The sequence below is a fragment of the Mobula birostris genome, chromosome 9 (genome assembly GCF_030028105.1).
Source record: "Mobula birostris isolate sMobBir1 chromosome 9, sMobBir1.hap1, whole genome shotgun sequence".
Lineage (NCBI taxonomy): Eukaryota > Metazoa > Chordata > Chondrichthyes > Myliobatiformes > Myliobatidae > Mobula > Mobula birostris.
Window position 1 is genome coordinate 6,920,836 of NC_092378.1, and position 22,311 is coordinate 6,943,146.

General features: G+C 43.1%; 1 protein-coding gene across 3 annotated transcripts in view; it reads left to right on the top strand.

The window, feature by feature from the left end:
• The first annotated feature begins 4,212 nt into the window (after positions 1-4,212).
• frs2a (fibroblast growth factor receptor substrate 2a) overlaps positions 4,213-22,311 on the top strand; it is a 118,671-nt gene continuing 100,572 nt past the window's right edge. For all 3 annotated transcript variants that reach the window (XM_072267451.1, XM_072267450.1, XM_072267455.1), the window contains exon 1: positions 4,213-4,343. The gene's annotated coding sequence lies outside the window, so the exon portion shown is untranslated. The remainder of the gene's footprint in view (positions 4,344-22,311) is intronic.

Here is a 22,311-nt window from a genome sequence, read left to right on the forward strand (position 1 = left end):
AAAAAGAAGCTAAAAGAAGGCATGTGGTTGCCTCACAGACAAGGTGAAGGAGAATCCTTAGGGATTCTACAGATATGTTAAGAGCAAAAGGATTGTAAGGGCCAAAATTGGTCCTCTGGAAGATCAGAGTGGTAATCTATGCATGGAGCCAAACGAGACAGGGGAGATCTTAAATCCATTTTTTGAATCTGTATTTACCCAGGAGATGGACAGATTCTATAGAAGTAAGGCAAAATAGCATGAAATTCATGTACTATATATAGGGTAGGAGATGTTTGCTGTCGTGAGGCAAATAAGGGTGGATAAATCCCCAGGGCATGACAAGGTGTTCCCTGAGAGGCCACAGGAGCCAAGTGAAGAAATTGCTGGGGCCCTACCAGAGATATTTAAATCATCCTTAGCGAAAGGTGAGGTGCGGTAGGACTGGAAGATAGCCAGTGGAGATCCACTGTTTAAGAAAGGCTCTAAAAATAAACCAAAAAATTATAGGCTGATGAGCCTGACATCAGTAATGTAAAATTACTGAAAGGTATTCTAAGGGACTGGATATATTAGATTATGAGAACACGCAGTCCTCTTTTGTTGTCATTTAGTAATGAGTATTTGGATAGACTGGGACTGATTAGGGAGAATCATCATGGCTTTATCCGTGGTAGGACATGTCTAATTGTAGGAAATCTTATTGTTTTTCGAGGAAGCTACCAGGAAGGGTGATGAAGGCAAGGCAGTGGATGTTGTCCACCTGGACCTTAGCAAGGCACTTGACAAGATCCTACAGGGGAGGTTACTCAAGAAGGTTCAGTTGCTCAGCATTCAGGATGAGGTAGTAAATTGGATTAGACATTGACTTTGTGGGAGAAGCCAGAGAGTGGTAGTAGATGGTTGCCTCTCCGACTGGAGGCCTGTGACTAGTGGAGTGTTGCAGGGATCGGTGCTGAGTCCTTTGTTGTTTGTCATCTATATCAACGATCTGGATGATAATGTGGATAACTGGAACAGCAAATTTGCAGATGACACCAAGATTGGGGGTGTAGTGGACAGCGAAGAAAGCTATCATGGCTTGCAGTGGGATCTGGACCAGCTGCAATGGGCCAAGAAATGGCAGATGGAATTTAATGTGGACAGGTGCGAGATGTTTCACTTCGGTAGGACCAACCAGGGTGGATCTTATACAGTGAATGGTAGGGTACTGAGGAGTGAGGTAGAATAAAGGAATCTGGGAATACATTGAAAGTAGTGTCACAGGTTGATAGGGTCATAAAGAAAGCTTTTGGCACATTGGCCTTCATAAATCAAAGTATTGAGCACAGGAGATGAAATGTTATATTGAAGTTGTCTAAGATACTGGTGAAGCCTAATTTGGAGTATTGTGTGCAGTTTTGGTTACCTACAGGAAAGATGTAAATAAGGTTGAAGATTACCAAGAAAATTTACAAGGTTGTTACCGAGTTTGGCGGACCTGAGTTATAAGGAAATATTGAATAGGTTAGGACTATATTCTTTAGAATGTAGAGATTGAGAGATTTGTTAGAGGTATACAAGATTATGTGGGCTATAGATAGGATAAATGCAAGCAGGCTTTTTCCACCGAGGTTGGATGGGACTACAACTAGAGGTCATGGGTTAAGGGTGAAAGGTGAAAAGTTTAAGGGGAACATAAGGGGAAACTTCTTCACTCAGAGGGTCATGAGAGTGTGGAATGATTTGCCAGTGCAAGTGGTGCACGCGAGCTTGATCTCAACATTTAAGAGAAGTTTGAATAGGTACATAAGATGAGAGGAGTATGGAGGGCTTAGTCCTGGTGCAGGTCGATGGGAGTTGACAGTTTAAATGGCTCAGCATGGACTAGATGGGCCAAAAGGCCTGTTTCTATGCTGTACTTTTCTATGATGATGTCTCTTAAAAACTTCATTAGTTCTGTTTCCCATGCTTTCCCTCCCCTTTTTAATGCAGAAACAATTGTGACATGCAGTAGACCAAGAGTTCCCAACCTTTTTTATGCCATGGACCAATACCATTAAGCAAGGTGTCCATGGACCCCAAGTTGGGTATCCCTGCAGTAGACAGTTATCCCTTTTTAGTCCACACCCCAATACTTCAGCATCCCACAAATGAAATTAGCAATTCCTTCAAAAGTGATTATGAAAGCACCTGCGATATGATTTGCATGCTCTCCTCATTATACAGATTTGCTGCACACCCATGAATTCATGGGAACCTTTCATCTGGTAAAGTTTTTGCAGTTTCAGAAATTTTCCTGTCTTTCATCTGTTACTTCTCCTGCCCAGGAGCACCTCACATTATTGGTACCACTCCCAGCCCTGCCTGTCTATGTATGGGTGAATTACAGTTGTTTATTCCTGACAGTACTGATGCCTTAATCTCTCTCTCAGAACCTCTGTGTCCTGTTTCTAACCACACTACAGCCTTTAGCCTGTCTTTCTCTGCACTGTTCATCTCTGCCCTTACTTGTCTCCCCTCCCTCTCACTAATTCCATAACCTAATAACTCATTCCACCGAGATGCAACCCAGAGCGTCATAGGAAATCATTCCCGCCTGTGGCCATCAAACTTTACAACTCCTCCCTTGGAGGGTCAGACATCCTGAGCCAATAGGCTGGTCCTGGACTTATTTCCTGGTATAATTTACATTTACATATTACTATTTAATTATTTATGGCGCAACTGTAATGAAAACCAATTTCCCCCGGGATCAGTAAAGTATGACTATGACAATACTAAATTATCACCATCCCATCCTCACCTGGCATTCTCTCCTGTCTCCCTTCGGCCTCCTGCTCTCTCCCCAACTGCTACCTCTCAGCTTACTCCACTACACATTCATCCCTCTCCTGCAGATGACACTGTGACTTTCCCCCACATCTCCTCTGCTCAACTTTTCCTCCAGTTCCACCTCCCTCCCTCCACACATCCCTTTGCCCCTCAACCCTTCTGACCCATCATCCTTCCCCATTTCACGTTTCTCCTTCTGGCCCCTTCAATCACCTTTGTCATCCTCCAAAAACCTTTCTCACTCCCCACCCTTCCAAAGCACTCCACCATTCTTTAGTCCACCCCATCGCCCCTCCATCTCCACCTCCCCACCTTGCCTTCTCTCTGCTTCACTCTGCCCCATCTCTCCCCTCCATCCCTCTATATCCTCTCCATCTTTCTTTCCTCCTTCCAGCCCACTCTCCCCTGCTGCCTCTACCTCTACTCCTACCCACCAGCTCAATCCCTATCCTCCTCACCCTCAAGCCAATTCTGACACTCTTCCCCCACACAACTGCCTTTCCTTCTCCCATTCTCTACTTCTCTAGTGCAGTCACCCTCCCCTTTCATCCATTCCCCGCATCCCTGCCTCAGCTCACTTGTTGACTCCACCTCCCGGTTCTTAACACCCACACAATACCCGCATCCCACCCCTCTCCCGAACGTTATCCTCATCCCTGTCACCTCACATCCTGTCCCACCCTCGTCCGCATTCCCATACTCTATCCCATCTCCCATTCACCAAAACCCCACCTCCCCTCATCCCTAACTTCTGTCCCTGCCACCCTCAGATCACAATCACCCACTATCTTCCATCACTCATCACCCTCTGTCCCCAACCCTTCAAACCATCCCCATCACCCCTATCCACTACCACTGCCATCTCCCTCATCCCCATCCTCTGTCCCCAACCCCTCAGCTCATCTCTCACCACCTATCACCTCCCTCATCCTGCCTCCAGCCCCTCAAACCATTTGCCATCACCTCCCTCATCCTGCCTCCAGCCCCTCAAACCATTTGCCATCACCTCCCTCATCCTGTCTCCAGCCCCTCAAACCATTTGCCATCACCTCCCTCATCCTGCCTCCAGCCCCTCAAACCATTTGCCATCACCTCCCTCATCCTGTCTCCAGCCCCTCAAACCATTTGCCATCACCTCCCTCATCCTGCCTCCAGCCCCTCAAACCATTTGCCATCACCTCCCTCATCCTGTCTCCAGCCCCTCAAACCATTTGCCATCACCTCCCTCATCCTGCCTCCAGCCCCTCAAAGCATCCCCGTTGCCGTTGCCATCGCCTCGCCGCTCCCCTTCCCCCCGATCCCCGATCCCCGATCCGCGCCCCATGCCCCGCGCCCGGCGTCCCGGCTGAAGCAGCCGCTCTCCCTCCCTCCGCGGCACGGCCGCGCTCTGCGACCCGGAAGCAGTTGGCCGGGGAATGCGCTTGCGCTGCGGCCTGTGCTCTCCCTGAAGCGGAGCCGCTCTCAGCCTCAGCCCGAGCCCCTCTCGGGCACTCGCTGCCTTGTCCTTCCCGGCCTGGCCGGGCCTGCGGTCTGCTGCTCGGAACAGGAACGTGAGTACCGATCCGATGAGGCGGGCGCTGGGTGGGGGGAGAGAGAGGACCAGAGGGACGCGGAGCGAGTTCCGTGTTTGTAAACAGTGGGCTCGGTGATCGGCGCGACTCGACTCAGTCTCAGCGGGCAGAGACCCCGCTGGTCAGTGACCCCCACCCCGGCCACGGAGTGAGGGAGTTTCCCTAACGCTCGGCACCGGACAGTGTTTCCCCCCGCACATCCACCCCTTGTACCGCCCACCCCGGACCCTGGCTACCTCACCCCCTCCCTCACTGCACTCGGTTAGACTCCTTCCCCTCGCACCCCGTATACCCCGCTTGGTTTTCTGTCATAAACCACCCTCCTCTCCCACCACCTGGTCAAAGCTTCATCTCTTCCCTACCCATGTCTTATGCCCCTATCTATGGCGCTCTTCATCTCTTGGTTGCTATCCCTGCCTGAATCACATTCCCATCTGAACTTCCCCATGACTTTTTGAATATTCCTCTCTATCTTCTTCTCTTAACACCCCTCCCCACACCTGCCCAAGTGCCTGTCACCTCCTCTGTCTGGGTCGCTTTGACATCTTTGCCATCTCTACCTGGGTCCGTGTTGCTGTTGTTGTCTGGGTCTCATTGACATCTTCATCTCAGCCCCTGTTGCCAGGGCCATTGTCCTGTCTGGGCCTTAATGCAATCTCTGCCCAACTGCATGTTCTTGCCTCTCCCTGGACTGCCATCACTATCCTTGTCCAGAACCCCATCAGCATCTCTGCCAAGATTCCTGCCATTGTTTCTGCCTGAAGCAGCATGGATAGCTTAACTCACCTCAACACTCAACTGATTATACGACCTATAGACTCACTTTCACGGACTCTCCAGCTCATGTTCTCAGTATTATTTATTTACATGTTAATTGTTTTTTTTTAATATTTGCAGAATTGCCTTTTGCACATTGGTTGTTTGTCACTTTTTGTATGTAGTATTGATTGATTTTATTACATTTTTGTTCTACTGCGAATGCCCATATGAAAGATAAACCCAGGGTAGTATATGGTGATTTATGCATGATGATTTACTTTGACTCCCTATTAATGTCTCCTGCCATTTCTGTCCTGTCCCTACCAACATCATTTGCACCCCCCTCCCATTCTAACACCCGCACCCTAGCCCACCCCCGTCCCAAGCCCTGTGTACCCATCACTATCACAATCGCCATCACCCCCATTCCCCATCCTCTTCCACCCCCTCATTCACCATCCTCTTCCACCCCCTCATTCACCTCTCCACCCCCATCTGCATTTCATTACTTTATATTCATAGAATTATAGACCACTGTAGCTCAGAAACAGGCCTATCAGTCCATCTAATCTGTGCTGAACTAGTCCCATCGACCTGCCCTTAGACCATAGCCCTCCGTGTGCATCCATGTACCTATCCAAATTTCTCTTAAATGTTGAAATCGAACCTGTGTTCACCGCTTGCCCTAGCAGCTCGTTCCACACTCTCACAACCCTCTGAAACATGAGGCCCCCTCATGTTTCCTGTAAACATTTCATCTTTTAACCCAACCTTGCTGTCCACTATAGCCCCCCAATCTTGGTGTCATCTGCAAATTTGTTGCTCTAGTTGACCACATTATCATCCAATCATTGATATAGATGACAAACATCAATGGACCAGCACCAATCCCTGCAGAACACCACAGGGATTCTAGTTTCCAGTCCCCACTACAGTTGGAGGTAACCATCTACTTCCACTCTTTGGCTTCTCCCATGAAGCCAATGTCTAATTCAATTTGCTACCTTATCTAGGTCTCTGACACTGTTTCTGCCCATGCCCCAGTAACATCTTGAACCCTTGTGGTTCTTCCTGAGTTCCAGGCTGGGTCCCCTTCTGTTCAAACTGTGACCAACCCCCTCCCTGCCTTTACCCCAAAAACACCTGAGAATCTAGCCCCATCTCTGTCTTTGAACAAGAGCTAGAACTGTGGCTTCCTGGTCCTGGACCCACTTCCTTATTCTGGCTCTGATTTCCATGACCATATTCACCTCCCATCCCTTGTTCAGCCCACTGGTGTCTCTGTCTCCATATCTCTATTTTTGAACTAGTAAATTTTTCTCTCCACCAGCCATTTTATGTCCAACTTCCCTCAGATGACTCTGGTTTGTATTATTGCTTGAGTCCTTTCACTCTACTCCTGACCCTTGTCTCTGACTCCGTGCTCCCACCCTCTTTGCCTGATACCCACAGCCCCTTGGCCTGTCCGTTCATGTATAATGCTTCCTGGTTGTTCTTAATTATAAGACCATAAAACAGAGGAGCAGAATTAGGCCATTTGGCCCATCAAGTCTGCTCCACCATTCAATAATGGCTGATCCTTTTTTATCCCCCTCCTCAGCCCCACTCCCCTTTCATTCCCGGAATCATTCTTGTGAACCTCTTCTGGACCCTCTCCAATGCCAGCACATCTTTTCTTAGGCGAGGGGCCCAAAACTGTTCACCTTTAGAGTGTTTTGCACAAGGATTCCCAAGTCCCTTTGCATCTCAATTATCCCAGTTCATTGAATGACACCCAAACTCTGTTTAAATCCAACAGTCAATCGGCTTGGTTTCTACTCATCTTTGCCTCGGCCCACGATTCGTGTCTCCATCCTCCTCATTCTCTGCTTGACCACTTCTCTGCTCTGGGCTTAAACTCTCGCTGTTTGTGGGTTTGACTCTCTGTGCCCAGTTCTCACCCCCTTCTTCATAACACAACCCTCCTTTTTCCCCTTCTGTCCTGTGGGAAGTGTTGTCATCAGAAAGGGGCTGTCTCTGCTCCAAGGCTGACCGAGTTTAAGGAATGCATTTTATTTGAAGAGCTCATCTTAACTTTAAGTGTTAGATCAAGTTTTCATATTTGTGTATGAAATGTGGTCATTTAATGAGATGGGGACTGGAGACTAGTTCTTATCTGCTATTTAAGTAAGAATGTCTGAGTTTTGCAAATTAATGTGTTGACAAAAGGTACAGATACCTACTGCAAATGTAAACATCCAAAGCTGTTTTGACTGAAAAGGGTAGTCTAAAACTGATACAGGAGAATGTGCAGATGCTGGAAATCTGGATCAGCGCACGCCCACGCATACACAATTCTGGAGGAATTCAGTCGGTTGGCAGCTTCAAGGGAGGGGAATAAACAGTCGATGTTTCGGGCCGAGATCCTTCCTCAGGACTCGAAGGGGTTGAAAAGCTGAACATTTATTCCCTTCCATAGATGCTGCCTGACCTGCTGAGTTCTAACAGCATTTTCTGAGTCTCAGCTCACAAATAAATTCAATATTGTATTTAGCAAGTAAAAGACAGGCAAGATTTGTTTGATCAGCTTTCATATGCTTTGCTTTTGGAAGATTACTTTCTTCCAAATGGTATAAATTAATCTGTATCGCCATGGAAGGATCAATAATTAACTCTATTTTGGGACTCTGTCAGTTGTCATCGTCTTTGTGATGTGATCGGCTGCATACAGGAAGCCTCCTCACTTTACCCAATACAAACTTAATGAACAAAACAGAATTCCTCAGTTGTTTCTTAACTTGGAAGATGAATTGAATTTCATACAAGACACCTTATTAAAAATAAATCTGGGTAAACCATTCTGCCACTGTTTTCTTCAAATACTTAATGACAGGATTTCCTGCATTAAATTGAGCCTGTGCATAGTTTGTGTTTCTCAGATTCCATGGTCCTCATGTCATTTAGAAGACTAGAAATTATGCAATTTTCTTTTGGATGTTATCTCTGAGATATTAAAGCTATCTGAAATATAACATTTGAAAACTAAACATTCTTTAATGCTCAGATTTGGAAGTTGCAGTATTGGGCAATTATTTCTCCAGAAATGGCCGATGAACAATGTTTATAGATATTAAGCTTCACTCTCATATTTTTGTGTTGCATGACGTCGGTTATTTCAATTCAGTTTATTTTCTTTTTGCTAGAACAGGATAAAATGTTTGTAGACTCTGGCCATTATATAATAAAACTTAAATTTGTGGCATTTGCTTCTTGGCACAGTGCTGATAAAAAAAAATTGAGGAATTTGCTGATCTTTGTTTTGATATGTCCAATACGTTTTGTTAATGTTAAGCTGTGAAGTTTATTGTTTGTGGTGTATATTATCTGATAATAAATCCAGGCGCACTGGATGTTTGATTTTCAGACAACGTAATATATTCAAATGATATGGTATCTGGTATTTACAAAATTTTACTATCCAAATGCTTTCTAGAAAATATTGGTACTTCCTAAGTTTTCAGATCACTAAATATCTTTTGAGAGAATGAGAATCATGTTTATTATTGCTGGCATATGTGATGAAATTAGTTGTTTTGCAGCAGCTGTGATAAGCCACTTTTAGGCACCACTCAGTCTTCCTGGTAAAAATGTTCATTTTATCTTTATGTGCCGTGTCGTATCATGTAGATGATCGTGGTCTTCCATGATCATGATCGTTCTTGCAAATTTTTCTACAGATGTTTGCCTTTGTCTTCTTCTGGGCAGTGTCTTTACAAGACAGGTGACCCTGGCCATTATCAATACCCTTCGGAGATTGTCTGCCTGGTGTCAGTGATATGCAATGATAACAAGGATCTGTGATATGCACCCAGTACTTTTGCAGATGGAGTCTTGGGATTTAGAAACACTGGTAATTAAGGAACAACTATATAATTTCAAGGCTGGATAGTGTGTTGCTGCAATGGAGTTTGTGCTTTTATCCTTCTTGGTAATATAGGTAGCTGTACTATCTGTACTATCTTATTGAGTAATTGCATTTAGATGATATTCACTGCAGCCAGAGTGCACTGATGGTCGAGTGAGCGAATATTTGAGTGCAGGTGAAACGTTTTTTTCTCTTGGGTGGTCTTAAACCTTTTGAATGTTGTTGGATTGTTCCACTGTGACTTTGTGGTAGTAAAAGGCTTTAGGGAGTCAGATGTAAGTCGTTCGCTGCATGTTGCTGAGTCTTGGACTTACTCCTATTGTCCCTTACGCCGTTGGTGTTCGGGGCAACAATGAAGGTTCTCTGGAGGTGTTCAGGGCTTCCTTCATCATGTCAATAGCTCGGTTTTCACTACTGTCAGTCATGCAAGTCCCAGGTGGAGACTCAGGAATACCATCACACTTGGATGTAGAAGGGCAAACAAGAGATGCTGGAAATTGAAGCAACACACACACACAATGTTGGAGGAGCTCAGCAGGGCAGGCAGCATCTATAGAGAAAAGTATAATTGATGTTTCGGGCCGAGACCCTTCAGCAGGATGAAGGGTCAAAACAGCCAAACATATCAGCAATGCTTCTGAATATATATATATAGATTGTTGTGCATGACAGGTTTTTGTGTTGAAAACATGACACAACATATAATTATAATTTTCTATTCCACAACAGTTTTCACAAAGTACCATCATCTATTCCCATTTCTGCCAAACTTCTTTGTCTATTTGTCTACTTCACGTCATTTTTGTGGATAAAGTTCTGCTGTTTGCTGATGGTTTTCTTTTACATTCCATTCAAGTGTCTAATGTCTGAACTGAGACTTTAAAAGAGAAGGACATGAAGGAATGCATTCGGCATGAGTCTCCTTGCCTTTTGCTCAGTATTGCATTAGGATTATATAAGATATCCCAAAATATATCGCATTAGGACAAATCATTTAATAAACATCTTGGCCAAAGGTGCGGAGTTTATGGGCTACCTTAAAGGAGAAGAAAGTGGAAAGATTTGGGGATGGATTTCCAGGGGTTAGATCCTGAACGGGTGAAAATAGGAACTTAGTGCTGTGGAAGTTAGGAGGTTCTGGACATTGAAGGTTGGGAATTGTAATATCAAAGTACTGACGTACAGACAACTATGGTGGGTCAGCAATCAGAGGGGCAATGGATAAATGGGAGTAGTGTGAACTAGGAAATGGGCAGCAGTGCATCCAATACTCTGATGTATTTGGAGGCTGGAAAATGGGGGACCAGCTAGTTAAGTGTTTCATCATGCCCTGTGGCGTCTCTCTATTTTGCACCTGCACCTAAGATGGACTTTGCCTGAGTCAGCATTGTCTGGGGTATGACTGCTCACATTATCCCTTCTTTGATTTTGCTTAACCTGAACTTTAGAGTTCTGCATGTTAAAACCCATCCTGAATGTGACCCATTCCTATTCTGGACTACGCAGTGATTTTTGGTATCCAGTCCAACCATTGTCCAGAATCTGTCCCTGATCAGACTCACGGTACATGGTACCTGCCTGCTCAATCTAGTCGTGCAGAGCTTGTGCATCTGTTCAACGTTTAAAACTTGGATGGATTGTATAACCCTTAAGTGCTTTTCACAGAAATTTACCATCTCGAAGTTCTACCTCTTGTCCCTTTCAACTGCAGCTTTTACCAATGCCTTGCCAGCAGTAGAAAAATTAACAACAGAGCAGCTGGAAGCATGGTCAGAGAAGTACGTCTTAAGGGAGGAACAAATGATAGTGAAGGTAGAAATTACAAGAAAGTTGTTGGTGAGGAAAGCTATTTAGCCAGTCTGACTTTCATAGAACATAGAACAGTATAGCACAGGAGCAAGCCCTTTGGCCCACAATGTCATGCTGAACCAGCTAAAAAGTAAATTAAAAAAATAAACAAAAACTATTCCCTCCAACCTACACAATGTCCGTATACCTCCATCTCCCTCACATTCATGTGCCTACATAGGCGTATCTGAAAAGCCTCTGATTTGCCTCTACCAGCATACCAGGCAATGCATTCCAGGCATCCACCAATCTTTGAGAAAAAACTTAACCCTCACATCCCCTTTGAACTTTCCTCCCTCTCACTTTCAATGCATGTCCTCTGGTATTAGACATTTCTTCCCTAGGAGAAAGATACTCGATCTATGCCTCTCATAGTCTTATAATTCTCTATCAGATCTCTCCGCAACCTCTGCTGCACCAAAAAAAACACAATCCAAGTTTGTCCAGCCTCTCATGATAGCACTTGGTCTCTTAAACCAGGCAGCACCCTGGTAAACCTCTTCTGCACCCTCTCCAAAGCCTCAACATCCTTCCCATCATGGGGTAACCAGAACTTTTTGCAGTACTTCAGATGTAGCCTAACCAGAGTCTTATAAAGTAGCAAAGTAACCTCTTGACTTTTGAACTCAATGCTTCAACTAATAAAAGCAAGCATTCCATAAGCTGTCTTAACCACCCTATCAATATCTGTAGCCACGTTTGTGGAGTTATGAACTTGAACCCCAAGATGTATAGCATGTTCATTATGTGTCATGTCATATGACGTGGGTGACCATGGGCTTTCCATTGACCATGATTGTTCTTGCCAAATTTTTCTACAGAAGTGGTTTGCCATTGCCTTCTCCTGGGCAGTATCCTTACAAGATGGGTGACCCCAGCCATTATCAATACTCTTCAGGGATTGTCTGCCTGGCATCAGTGGTCACCTAACCAGGACTTGTGATATGCACCACATGCATGGTGAATTAAAGTAGCAATAAAAGAAACTCAAAACAGCAATTTCTGTCCACTTTGGCTTCCACGGGATTTCTATGAATGTTTCAGTGAACTATCTTGTTTGGTTTTAACATGCCGTCACACTCAGGTTTGGGGCTTTGTAAGGTTAAGGAACCAGACACACACCCATGTGGTATTAGTGTTAGGGTGCTTTGGAAGTTCAACATATCCTGGACACACAAAATAATCTGCAGATGCTGTTGTCAAAGGAACGCTCACAATGCACTGGAGGAACTCAGCAGGTCAGTCAGCATCAGTTGAAAAGATTAGTCGACATTTTGGGCCAAAACGCTTCGTCAGGACTGAAGGAAGAACTTTGGGGAGGGTTTGAAGGATGCTGGTAGTGGAAAAAAACAGTAATTTTTAAGACAAAGGGGTAGGGGAGGGGAAGTAGGGAGGTGATTGGCAGGAGAACAATAGTAGAAGGAGGCGGAACTATGAGGGAGGTGATGTGAAATAGGGATAGAGGAAGGGAGAGGGAGGGAATTACCGGAAGTTGGAGAATTCTATGTTCATACCAAGGGGCTGGAGACTACCTAGATGGTATATAAGGTGTTGCTCCTCCAACCTGAGCTTAGCCTCATCATGGCAGTAGAGGAGGCCATGTATGGACATATCTGAATGGGAATGGGAAGCAGAGTTGAAGTGGGTGGCTACCGGAACATCCTGTCTATTGTGCCGGACGGAGTGAAGGTGCTCGACGAAGTGGCCCCCAATCTGTGTTGGGTTTCACCGATGTAGAGGAGGCCGCACCGGGAGCACCGGATGCAATAGGTGACCCCAACAGACTCACAAGTGAAGTGTTGTGTCACCTGGAAAGACTGTTTGGGGCCCTGAATGGTTGCAAGAGATGAGGTATAGGGACAGGTGTAGCACTTACGCTTACAGGGATAAGTGCCGTGTGGGAGATCCGTGGGGATGGACATGCGGATAAGTGAGTCGCGGAGGGATCGATCCCTGCGGAAAGCGGAGAGGGGTGGAGAGGGAAAGATGTGCTTAGTGGTGGGGGTGTCCTTTTGACTTACCATTAATCACAATAGCAGAGGACGACTTTGTGAAGAGATTTGAGTGCATAGAATGGTGGTAATGAAATTAATCATAATACTAATCAAATCAAGGAATTTGAAGTGTGCTGCAAGTGGAAATTTTGCATTTTAACTTTGGTATAAACGGGGTAAATTCAAGCAGCTTTTCCCACTAAGGTTGGGTGAGACTACAAGAGGTCATGGGTTACGGGTGAAAAGTGAGAAGTTTAAGGGTACCATGAGTGGAAATTTCCTCACTCAGAGGGTCGTGAAGAGTGTGGAACGAGCTGCCAACACAAGTAGTGCGTGTGAGCTCAATATCAATGTTTAAGAGAAGTTTGGATGGGTACATGGATGGTAGTGGTATGGAGGGCTATGGTCCTGGTGCAGGTCAATGCCAGTGCAGGTCAATGGGAGTAAGCAGTTTAACATGGACTAGATGGACTGAAGGGCCTGTTCAGTGCTGTATTTTCTATCACTCTGACTCTAACTTACCTGTTAAGTGCTATCTATTTATATTGTGCTGCATTATAATAATTAATAGACTATTCTTTGTTTCCCTATTGTCCTGCACTGGTTATCAGTGGAGGCCTAAGAAGGTAATTTATTTGTTACTCATACTAAAAGATTCAAAGCCTGATTAAAATTCCTGGATCCATAAATAATGCATGTTTTCTAGAATTCAGACTTCGTCTCCCATGTATTTTGTAGCCAGAGGAAAAGATATTTACACTTGTGAGGTGGGAAAAAGTCATCATAAAGTCAATATTTTTCACCATGTTTACAAAATAGCTTACAAGCCCTGTGTCAGCTTTGGCTCAGTGATAGCATTTTTGCCTCAGAGTCACAAGGTTGTGGGTTGAAACCCTATTCCAGAGCTGGGGTACATATTTCAGTGCAGTACTATGGGAGTATTGCTCTGAGGCGCTAACTTTGTATGAATCCTTAAGCCTCGGCCTCGTCTGCCCTCTAAGCTGGTACTAAAAGATTATGGTATTATTTCCAGGAAGAACAGGTGATGAAGTTTGGTTCTTGTACCCTGAACAAAAAAAAAGTTATAATAAGAGACATTCAATGTTATTTTTGGCATGATTGAATATATTTTCATTTGTCCTTTGAAAGTTGACAGCTAAGTGTTCTATAAACTGCTGGAGGAACTCTGCGGGTGGGCTATCATTTGCAGTGGGAAATGGACAATTGACGTTTCAAATTGAGCCCCTTCGTCTGGACTACATGAATCCCAGCGAGTATCAGTACATTTTGGAGTGAGACGTATAGGGTAAATACAGTGAATACAGTCTACTTTTGTTTAACAAGCATATAATCTATATATTTTTAAGGAGTGAGTAGGCCAGATTCAAATTCAATGGAATTGTTGTTCCTCTCTGCGTCTTGTGGCGCACTGGGCTGCAACCTTGCCATTTCTTTAGCATTTGTCTGTCTTTTTACGAGGCTGAGTTGCTAGCTCGATGCTTAACCCAGCACGGATGGAAAGCTTGTAAGGAGCTGGCTGGTTTCGAACCCACGACCACTCACCCCGAAGTCCAGTGTGGATGCCGCTATACCACTGGCAAAAAAATTCAGTAGAATAGCATTTTCAAAATGTTACACTATATGCGTTCCCTTTTGGGAGTGGTGGCAGAGGAATGTTTACCGCAGTTTCCACACTTGCTATGCAATATGCAGCAAAATACAGCATTTTAAGGTTTTTTAAAAGATTCAAAGTACATTTATTATCAAAGTATGTATGCAGTCTCCAACCCTGAGATTCATCTTCCCAACAGACAGCCATGAAACAAGGAAAAATATGGAACCCCCCCCCACACGCTAAAAAATATCGTGCAACAAGAAAAACACGGAATATAAAACACAAAACTGAAAGAGTTCAGGCATATTCAGTTCAGTTCCGTCACAATTTAGCTTATGCCTTAAGTTTCTGAACACTGTACAGAAAAGTTAAAGCTGGATTCTTGAATTGCAGCTGACCTTTTGGCTGTTCATAGACCCCACTAATGTAATATTCATTTATCTGGTTAGGGTAATAAATAGTATCATGACTTAAACAACGTTTCGTCTTTGGAACCTCATTGGCTCTTCCTGGTTTTCTATAAGAAAATGCAAACAATCTGGTCACAATTTGACAAAAGATGGCCTCCTGTATATCAGTGAGACCCGATATAGTTTGGGAGACTGCTTTGTCGAACACCTGTGCTCCATCTGCCACAGAAAGTGGGATCTCCCGGTGGCCACCCATTTCAATTCTACTTTCCATTCCCGTTCCAACATGTCAGTCCATGGCCTCCTCTACTGCCACGATGAGACCACGCTCAGGTTGGAAGAACAACCCCCTATATTCCATCTGGATGGCCTCCAATATTGATTTCTCGAATTTCTGGTAACTGCCTCCCACCCTGCCCCTTTCACCATCCCCTTTCCTTTTTCCCACTCAGAATTGAACTTTGATTCAAGTGGTTGTAAGACAGCAGTGCCACTTACAATGCCATCAAATGTTGAAATATTATTAAACATTGCAGTTACCTTTGCCATTTTTAAAACTAATTTTTGATGTACTATTTATTTATAGCTCTATAAAATACCCTGCCTACTTCAAGTGCACATTCCTTGCTGTTGTACTTGAAGTGAGGCACTTGAAGTACAAAGGAAATCTTCAGAAATACAAAATGCAGCAGTCAGCCTGTCTGTAGTCTTGTAATTGCTGCTTCTATGAATTTCCCAGTGTTTACTTACAGCAGTGTCTTAATTGAGCACTGTAAGAATCCACAATTTACTTACTAGCAATTAGACTCTGTAGCTTTGGAAAGATATAGCTTTGCATTTTTTTCCAGCAGGGATATTATTTTGTTTTCCATGGCAGCATGCTTCTTTCCTCCAACAGTGTGTTCCCTATTGTACTGGGAGATTTTTCATTACCTTTGAGCTGTCTAGTTGCTGAAATGTGAACAAATTAAGGCATGTTGTCAGTTGGGATAAGAGACTGCAAAACTTGGATTGAAAAAAAAAACAAACTGCAGGAAGGATTCAGCAGTTCAGGCAGTGTCTGTGGATAGTTGAGACCCTGCATCAGGACAATCTTGATTGCAGAGTCTCACTCTGAAATAGTAACCATCCTGTATCTCCACCGGTGCTGTGTGATTCACTGAGCTCTTCAAGCAGCTGTGTTTTAGTATGTTCAGCTGTAATGTAGAGAAGCACTCCCCCATCATCAGAAGGTGTTAGGTTAAGTATGTCTGGATTTAGAGCCTCAGAAAAGGCAAAGGCTGGAGAGACTTAGGTTGTCTTCTTTGGAGTGGCAGAGACCAAGGGGACATTTGATAGAATTTTATAGGATTATGAGAGGTATAGATAGGGGAGACGGGGAATATCTTTTTTCCCAGGGTTGAAATGTCTAATACAGAGAACATGCATCAAAGGTGAGAGGGGGTCACTGATGGTGCGGGGAGGTGGTGGACAGTGAGGGGGGGGAGGTGGTGGACAGTGACTGGGGGGGAGGTGGTGGACAGTGATGGTGGGGGGAGGTGGTGGACAGTGACGGTGGGGGAAGGTGGTGGACAGTGACGGGGTGTCAGTGACGGGGGGGGTCAGTGACGGTGATGTGAGGGGGTAGGTTCAAAGGGGACGTGAGGGGCAAGTTTTCTTTTTACTCAGAATAGTGGATGCCTGGAATGCACTGCCTGGTATGGTGGTTGAGGCAAATACTTTAGAGACTTTTAGAGACATTTGGTTAGGCACATGGATGTAAAGAAGATGGAGGGATATAGACATTGTGTAGGTAGGAGGGATTAGTTTTTGGGGGTTTTAGATTTACTTTAGCTGGTTTGGCACATCATTGTGGGCCAAAGGGCCTGTTCTGTGCTGTACTGTTCTATGTTCTATGGAATTTGTATTATGTAGATACCAGGTGCTTTGTAACAATGGATTTTTTGTTTGCTGTGGTAGAGAAGTGCACCTTTTAAATGCACGAAGTATAATTAGAATACTTGTGTCAGTATTTTGCTTTATTAACAACAGCTAGTCATAGTGATAAATTTCATAGGAAACATCCCGAAATGCTTCACTGTAGCATAGTGGATGCATTAACAAGAGTGAACTGTGAGGACTGGAAAAAGCTGGTACATTTTAATTTTCAAATCATGAGGCTTGAACAGAAGTGATGGATTTTTCTCTCTTGGTTATGACTTCAGTGGAATGGAAATTTGGTGGGTTGCAGACAGGTTGTCAATCAGTTGTTTTGTGCCACTGCCAAAGCTGAATTAAATCCTCATAGTACATAATCAGTTATTTCTGAAGACCAGAGGTGAGCTAAATGCTAATTATTTGCCTATATAATAGAATAGCTCAGTGTGATAACCTGATCACAATGTTAACAGGTTCTGGTTTAAAGATATATTTTGATACCAGGAAAATTCTGTTTACTTTTGTGAATTCCAGCAATGTTTTTGATTGATAGAAATTCTAAGCTAGTGCTCAGTGTAATGGGACGAGAGATGTTGCTGCTGACACGGACTAACTGTGGCCTTTCTTTTAAGAAGTCCAGTATCCAGTTACAGAGGGAGGTGTTGAGACCCAGCGAGAACAGTTTCCCCACCAGTTTATGGGGTATGATGGTGTTTAATGCCAGTGTCAAAATAAATCTGTGTGTAAGCTGAAGGAAATTTGGTTTTGTGCGCGTTTACCTCACTAGCTTTATTGCAGTTATAACGTAATCTTTAAAGACAACTATTATTCTGTGTTCTTGTTGCTTATAAATAGATAAACAAGGTTCGTGGCCAGAACCTTGTGTGTTAGTTGTGGGCTGCTTGCTGTCTTTTGCCTCAACACTCCCCAGCAAAAAGTAGGGAAGTGACATCTTCCTCCACTTGTGTCATCTTAGTGTTGTAACAGACCTTTGTGTCATTTTCCTTTTGAAAAAGGATTTGGTAGCACTTCCAATGAGATTTTGAGATAGACGTTAGTAGTCTATATATTATCATGTATTGCATTGTACTGCTGCCATAGGGGCCATATTTCATAGGGAGTTTGAGAATATTTGTTATGTCGCCTGAAACACTCGAAAAGCACTCAGATTTCTGCAGATGTACCGTGGAGACCATTCTGACTGGCTGCATCACCGTCTGGTATGGAGGGAGAGGGCTACTGCACAGGATCGAAGTAAGCTGCAGACAGTTGTAAGCTCAGTCAGCTCCATCATGGGCATTAGCCTCCGTTGTATCCAGGACATCTTCAAGGAGTGGTGTCTCAGAAAGGCAGCATCCATCATTAAGGACCCTCATCACCCAGGACATGCCCTCTTCTCATTGTTACCATCAGGAAGGAGGTACAAAAGCCTGAAGGTACACACTCATTGATTCAGGAACAGCTTCTTCCCCCTGCCATTTGATTTTGAAATGGACATTAAACCCATTAACTTTCTTTTGCACTACTTATTTAATTTAACTATTTAATATAAATGTAATTATTGTAATTCAGGTTTTTTTCTATATTATGTATTGGATTGTACTGCTGCCGCGAAGTGAACAAATTTCATGCTGTATGCTGGCGATATTAAACCTGATTCTGATTCTGCACCTGTCTTTTTGACCTCCGCAGATAAAACATGGTGGTTCCTCAGTGGGATCAATTGTAGAGTATGTGTCTAGTGATTGAAATGCTTCACAATGCCATCCGTTGCACCTCGGCATCAAAACTGAGTGAGGATTTTGACCTTGTTGTGGTAGGTCTTTATTGTTGAAGGTCCCTCGGATTATTATTCATTTTCATCTTCGCATTGACCTGGCAAAGTTAAAATTAGAAAGTCCTCTGATTATTCTCGACTGACTGTAAGTTGCCACAATGATACAAATTGTCTTTAAAGACTGGTAACTTTAAAGCAACAGACCAGATTGACAACTACATTGTCCTCAGGACATGGCACATAGAACCACAAGTACTGCAGATATTATTCATGGAACTTGAGGATTCAAACATTAAACCACAAGGTAATTACAATTTGATTTGTTTCCAAATGAAAACTTGAAATGTCTGTTTCATATTAACTCAAATAAACCATAATTCTGTTTGCTTTAAAAGTCTCATTAGCTCTTTTATTTTAATGTAGATTCTGAATTACTTTCATCCATAAAACTATGCACAGATGAAGCTAAAACCTCAATCAAACCAGTAAAACAAGTTATGCTAAATACTTTAGTTCAAGTTAATTGCAGTGAAAGGGCTCGAGTAGTTCTGTGGTTGGCCATTTATCCTGCTGTAATTGAAATGGGCTTGAATTTAGTAACTTCGAACTGAAATTACAAATCAATTGTCTAATAGCTCATTAAAATATATTTCTTTGGAAAAAGATAATGAATAATTTGAGAAAGATTTAATTATCATTGAAGTAGAGTGATTTTTAAAGAGCTATAATTAGATTCAGTATATAACATAGTTTATTAAAGAGTGCCATATATAAACTGCCCTTGAAATTCTGCTGTTGACTTGACAGTGGTGCTTATGTGTAATCAAAAATCGTTATTACTTGATGGAATCTCACTAGATTTGAAAGGCTCCAACATCTTGCCATTTAAATGTAAGAATTGCCTGGCTTTCCATTCCAATTGTTCTGCTTTATGATTACGACTGGACAGTAAATTTTAGTTTTTGCCCCCTACTGTCCCATTGCAGAAGTAGGTTGATTGTCCAGAGCAGGGCTGTCCTTGGCCTGCTGAAGCTGATCCAACTTTTATTTTCATGCACCATTTATTTATAGCAAAGACATAACAAAGAATTTTGGCGAGCTACCAATTTGGAATATTGCAGTAATTGTTTGCCCAGCTGTATTGATCCTAATTCCGTTCTTTTTTGGATGTTTATTTTTCCCCGTATTTCCTCAGTTTTGTACTTATTTTGTCTCCCGTGCCTCATTAAAAGAATATTGCACAGGTGTGAAGTTCTTTTGGTGCAGAAATAACAGTCATTCAAATCTCTCGTGCACATTTTAACTATGAGCAGTAAGTACCAAGTTCCTTCACTTGAGATGTTAGAGAGCAGATTGTGTCTTAAGGTATTGCAATGTTTGGGACTTTTTTTGTTTAGTAAGGGTAAACCTGCACATTCCAAAGTCAGTGAGGAAAGAGTGCCTTCCAAGTATTCAATGTTTTATGCAAGTAACGTAGTGCTTTGTCTGCCAGCCTGTGACCACTGTTTCAGTTTTGTTTTTGTGAATATACATGTCCTGTACTTTGTGTTAAGCTGTTTTTAATTAAAACCAGATTAATATCTGGCCCAGTAGCTGGTTCACAGTTTTTTAAAAAAAGTTTATTTTCCCTGTCAGCTTCCCACAAGCTGCTTTGACGCTCAATGCGCATTTAATGCTGGCAAACATAATTTCAGCTTGCCTCACTGTCATTTTGGGTATTAAGGCTCAAATTAACTTTGAAGTGAAGCAAACTGGAAATACCTACTTCAGGGAGTTTCAGACAAGAGAAGATCTACAGATGCTGGGAATCCAAGCAACACACACAAAATGCTGGAGAAACTCAGCAGACCAGGCAATGTCTATGGAAAAAAAAGTACAGTTGACGTTTTGGGCCGAGACCCTTCGGCAGGACTGGAGTGAAAAGATGAGTAGACTTAAAAGGTATGGGAAGGGAGAGAGAAACACAAGGTGATAGGTGAAACTGGCAGGGGGAGTGATGAAATAAAGAGCTGGGAAGTTGATCAATGAAAGAGATACAGGGCTGGAGAAGGGCGAGTCCGATAGGAGAGAATGGAAGGTCATGGAAGAAAGGAAAGACGGGAGGAGCACTTACAGGGAGGCGATGGGCAGGCAGGGAGATAAGGTGAGAGAGGGAAAAGGGGTTGGGGAATGGTGAGGGGGGGCATTACCGGAGGTTTGAGAAATCGATGTTCATGCTATCAGGTTGTAGGCTATCCAGTATGACCTTATCGCGACAGTAGATGACTGAGGAGGTAGGTGTCACTAAGTTTAAAGAAGTTGAAAGGAGATATAGTCAAGCTGAGTGAGTGGGAAGGCACTTGGCAGATACAATACAATATGGAAAAATGAAGGCACATAAACCAGAAAGGCAAAGTAATTTGCTATCCACATGTGAATCTTGTTAAAAAAACTGCTATAGCAGTACAGTATTGTGATTCTCAATTAAATATAGCTTTAACTATTTAGCTGGTAAATAAAATGTAATGAATGCTGTAAGGTAGCAATGACAAATTTCAACTGAGTAAAGTAACGGAAATTATGTGGATAAAGAAATTACACATTAATGTACTGTTGGTATAGTATTGTACATGCTCAGGACTAAATATTCAGCTCTCTCTCCATGGAGCAGTGCCCACTGAATTAAATAGAGGTAAAAAATCTTTAATCTTATATTGTCAGTATTTTATTTTATCCCTTGATTGTGTTTTGTTTATTTTTCCTTGACCATGAGATTGTGACTCTGGAGATAGCTGGGAGTGAAAAAGAGTTTAGTCTTGAAGTTCTGACCAATGTGAAATGATGGCCTTGGACATAATTTTCTGCATATCTATTATTTGTGCTCACCGTTTTTTGCCACATGATATCTACTTGGCAAAATTTTGTAGTTATATACTTCCAGTGTTTTGCCCAGGAGAATGACCAGCTATGTTTTATGGGAAAATGTGACTTCCTGATTATATTTTCATGTTGGAATATTGTACAGAGTATGGTGCTGCCCTGAAGAAGGGTCTTGGACTGAAACATCAGCTGTTTAGTAATTTCTATAGATGCTACCTGCCCTGAGTTCTTCCAGCATTTTGTGTGTTGATATGATACAGTTTGTGTATTTAAGAAAAAAGTGTTCAATTAGTTAAACAATTTTAAAATCTGCATATTTGAACAATAGTTCTCATCTTGGTTTAAACACAAGCACTGTTTGATGGAAGAGATGTGCGCTGTGAAAAAATGAAAACAAAAATTAGTCCAGTCTTAGACAGACATGACTGGAAAATTCCACTGGCTGGTCAGCCAGTGGTATATTACTTTCCAGTTAAAAACAAAGCAACCTGGTGGTTTGTGAGATATTAGTGATTTTAGTCTTTTATTAGTCTCTTGTGCTTTCATTGTTTCAATTCATATTGGATTCTTTGTGACCTGTTACAGCAGCTAACTATGGTACTTTGCAACACTTCACCTGCAAGGTCATCTACTGTGTCCAGTGCTCCTGCTGTGGCCTCCTGTATTAGGGTGAGATGCTTTGCTGAGCACCAATGCTCCATCTGCCATAAAAAGCGGGATCTCCTGGAAGCCACCCATTTCAATTCTACTTCCCATTCCCATTCCGACATGTCAGTCCATGGCCTCCACTACTACCACAATGAAATCTCACTTAGGTTGGAGGAGAAACACCTTATATTCTACCTGGGTAGCTTCCAAACTGAT